Source organism: Daktulosphaira vitifoliae, unplaced genomic scaffold, assembly GCF_025091365.1.
Source record: "Daktulosphaira vitifoliae isolate Bord-2020 unplaced genomic scaffold, ASM2509136v1 Scaffold_1, whole genome shotgun sequence".
Taxonomy (NCBI): Eukaryota; Metazoa; Arthropoda; class Insecta; order Hemiptera; family Phylloxeridae; genus Daktulosphaira; species Daktulosphaira vitifoliae.
Window position 1 is genome coordinate 76,474,168 of NW_026099572.1, and position 4,436 is coordinate 76,478,603.

General features: G+C 29.3%; 1 protein-coding gene across 1 annotated transcript in view; it reads right to left on the reverse strand.

Annotated features, from left to right (window-relative positions):
* The window catches only part of LOC126895569 (uncharacterized), a 9,807-nt gene extending 7,320 nt beyond the window's left edge, over nt 1-2,487 (reverse strand). Inside the window, exon 1 of the mRNA XM_050667578.1 lies at nt 2,468-2,487. The gene's annotated coding sequence lies outside the window, so the exon portion shown is untranslated. The remainder of the gene's footprint in view (nt 1-2,467) is intronic.
* Nucleotides 2,488-4,436: the final 1,949 nt, after the last annotated feature.

The window sequence follows — 4,436 nt, forward strand, 5'->3', positions numbered from 1 at the left end:
ATATTGCAGTTTTAATTTTATTTGATTTATTTTCCAAGTCATTCGCTGATATATATAGTTCATACTTTCTTTTAAAATTTTCCATTAAATTACCGTGTAACTCCAGCGGTCCTGGGGCTGGTACTAGCAATCCTACCGACTGCGCCATGTTATGTATTTTAATAATACATATTTTAAAAAAGAGAACAAGTTAAGTTTTACAGTAAAAATCTTTATTTTAAAAAATCATAAGAGCGTCTACTTTTTACATCATTATTACATCTTAATCAAAGAGGGGACAAAGACGCTAGCTGCTTAACAGTGCAGCCACTAATATATAACAATTATTGAAAAATGATTTTATTATATGATGTTTTATAGTTAAATTAGTAAGAGATTATTTATTCTTTCTAAATCCATGTTGTTGAGATACCAGAATATTTTTAAACATTGGTGTAAGTTTATTATTTATTATTTTAGATAATAGTTTTGGTTAGATTGAAATTATTGATATAGGACGATAATTTGAAATGAATGATTTATTTCTTTTTTTGAGAATTGGTTCGGTATATGTAGATTTCCAGAGTGCTGGAAATGAGCCGCTGTTTAAAGAAATATTGAATAGATTTGTAATAGGTGGAGAGAGTATGAATCTGCAGTTAAATAAAAATATAGGAGAGAGTCAATCAGGACAAATAGTATTTTTGTGCAAAAGAGTATCTAGTTCATTAAATATGTCAAGGAGTTCAATTAATATTATTTTTAACGAATCAATAGACTGAATTTTATTGGATTGAATGATTATGTTAGTTGAAACTGTATCTTTATATACTGAAGAAAAGTACTGACTAAATAAAAGACCTCGTAAAGACAGTCATAAATAGGGAGAAGGCTACAGGATTTCTGGATTTGATTAGTGAGGGGAGAAAGTGAAGAACATATTGAAGCAAGAATAGGAAGAGATTTGGGGAAATATCGCTAGAGTTAACAAAGAGTTTTAAAAAGATTAAATATTGAGGGTTTGGGACAGGAAATAGATTTTAGGATAAATTTGTCTGCTAAGCGATGGCTCATAATTTTGATAGGAGGACAACCGTATTCAATTTTAAGGCTGAAGACAGGAGTAGAAGGAAGGGCGTCTAAAATTGAGAATAAGCACAAAATCATTACTAAATTAAACATATTACGATGGCATAAGGATGTAGAAGAGAAGTGAAAGGAACTGTAGTTAATCATAGTGCGAATAATGAAGTTAAAAATTAATAAAAGGGAAGAGGGATAAGATCCCCATGATACAACAGAGAAAATTAGACCAGCGCGATGCAATGGAAAGAAGGAACTGGAAATGAAGAACCCTTCGTGTCTAAGTTAAGAGAGAGATATATATTTTCTGGTAAAAATGATTGTCTCTTTTTAGGAGCTGTGGTAAAATAAGAAGAGCGGCGGTTTTTGTAGAGTATGAACAAGGAGTCCTTGAAAGTAGTCACAGCGTGAACAAGTGATTTATCAAAAGAAAAAGGACAATATCATCGGCATAAAAGTGGGAGTTGAAACCGTAAGAGGAGAGGACAACACCCTTGTGGAAGCCCATGAAAAGAAGATTGAGAAATAGAAACTCTAGAAGGGGAAGAGAAGTATAAGAAGCGATGAGAAAAAAGTGAGAAAATAAAATTGCAAAGAGAAGAGAAATGGCTTTTAAGCGTGTTTAAATAGTAGGTATACGGTCTGAGTCAAAGGCACCCTTGATATTCATAAATATTGCTGGATCGTTGGAGGATTTTTTTTAGTAGCAAAGGAGAGATACAGTATAGGTCGGACATTGAAGAGGAACGATAGTGAATTGCTAATGATAACTCTTTAGCAGTAAAGGACATAATTAAAGGATGTATAGAAGAATTGAATGAATTGGGGGTAGTAAAAGATGTGGGTGTTAATTCCTCCGAGAAGGAACATAAGATGGCGCCATTTTATTACAAAACGAAGGAAACCAAAATTCATTTAAGGAAACTGGACGTCGATTAATGCAGAATAAAATAATAAAATAAAGAATAAAATGAATGCTAAGCATTTTTTTTTTTTTACATGTTTTAGAGTACGAGCGAAGAAAGATCGTATACGTTGATAAGCAAGAAAGTCGGAAATAGAACTGACGAAAAGAAACGAAGCATTCTTTAACAGCGACCGTACATGTAGAGTTCCACCAAGTAAGGAATGAGGAAAATTATTTTTTGGAAATTTTGAAAATAGGTATAGAGGCATTGGCAGCTTTCAGTAGAATAGAATCATAATAGAATAGAAAAGGAATCATAATCAAATATGAGAGTAGAAGAAAGACAAAAGCTGTACAAATAAGCAGCAATAATATTTTAATACATACATATATATTAAATGCAATTGTTATAATAAATAATACATATAATTAATAAAAATATATCACCTATTCAATGTTTTCCCGTGGATAAGATGAATAAAAAAATTATACCCTTACACAAAATTCAACTATTCTCTTACGTAATCCATGAAACGTCCACGTAAAAGAATTGTTACGAAAGTAACAAATAGAATTAAATAAAACAGTATTGCCGAATTAATAATTAATTAGTTTATTAAAAAGTAATAGTAATCGCACAATAGTTGTTAAATGACTAACGATGCTCTGAATTACAACAGTCGCCGTCGGCCCACTTTCCGGTTTTGTAACACCGAAAAATACTTTATAAACACATTCTTATAGGCCGACCTCGATTACAATTCAATTTATGATTATCTGTTATTATAATTGTAGAACAATAATAAAACTAAGTTAAGTATTCATAACAGAATGTATTATATTGACCAATCAAATACAACAAAAAATACTGGAGAATCTCACCAAGGGTCGCTAAATCAGTTTTTCGGGCTATAAAATCAACTTATTAGGCATATACAATAATAATGTAAAATATAGTTTACCTTCGTTAAATATCAGGTAATATACAGATAATTATTAATAAAAAACATATCTAAATTCTAGAATAAATTAAAATTCTAACCAACTTCTTAAATTTAATCACTATCTACAGATTTGGTTCGATTTTTATGATAGTGATTTCAATCACTGTCAGATTTCATCTATATTGGACCGAAATATGCCATGTTCCTACTGTGCCTCGACCACACAATGCTGGTTTTTTAAACTTATAATATATAAAGTAAAAGTTTTAATTTAACATATGTTTAAAATATGCAGTATTTACGTATTTACTATAACTTCAACTAAATATAATTTGTGAACTTTGACGATCATTAAGCAAGGAGCTGACATTTTAAGTCCATAGATACGGAAAAAAATACGCCATTTTTGTCTAATGCACTTTTCTCTGTACACTGATCTATTTAAAAATCACTTAATCAACTTATTAAGCATATACAATAATAATGTAAAAAAAAACCCAGCATAAGGGGGTCGCGGCACAGTGGTGACTTGGCATAGTTGGAAAGTTAAGTTGAAATAAATTTTTTTTTATGGATGCATGCTGTCCTTAACTATCATTTGGTATATTTTTTTCATAAATTTAGCCCTTTACCTGCCCACAGAGGGGAATTTAAAATGACAACTTTTTCACAAAAAATTAACTTTTGAAAGTGGTCCGGAAAGTCTGACAATTTTATATATATCTTAAATTGAAGCTAATGTAATATACTTTATTATGAAAAAAAAAAACTTCGTGGTGAATATGGCTACCGAATGCTATTTTTGTGTGAAAATTCCNATTTATTATGAAAAAAAAATCTTCGCGGTAAATATGGCTACCGAATGCTATTTTTGTGTGAAAATTCCCGTTTTATTTTTTACATTTTTAACTTTATAATACTAAAACTTATTGAAAAGTGTATGGATCAACACAATTTTTTTATGAAAAATAATATTTATATCCCTTTTTCATTCGACATACTTTATCTTAATCAGGATATTAATAAGAAAACAGTATATAAAGATTTGCATCGAATTGTTTTTTTTNATCAGGATATTAATAAGGAAACAGTATCTAAAGATTTGCATCGAATTGTTTTTTTATTGTGATTTTAATCACTGCCAGATATTATTATTACTTGATCGAACTATGCCACGTCACCACTGTGCCACTACTCCCCTGTACTGCGTTTTTTTTTTTTTGAATTTATACAGATCAAAATATCTGTCTTTTTTTAAAAACACAAAAGATAAACATACATCAACTTGTTATGAAAGTTTTTAAAACATACTTATTAAGAGTCANTTTTTAAAACATTCTTATTAAGAGTCAACATAATAAAATTATCTTTAGAAAAGGCGTTTGAGAAAAAGGACATAAATCAATTGTGTTCATTATTATATTATACATTAATTATGTAGAAAATTAGTATAAAGAGTATATCATTTTAAAAATCAACATTTGTTTTAAAATATTAGATAAATTTAAAATTAAATAAATTTA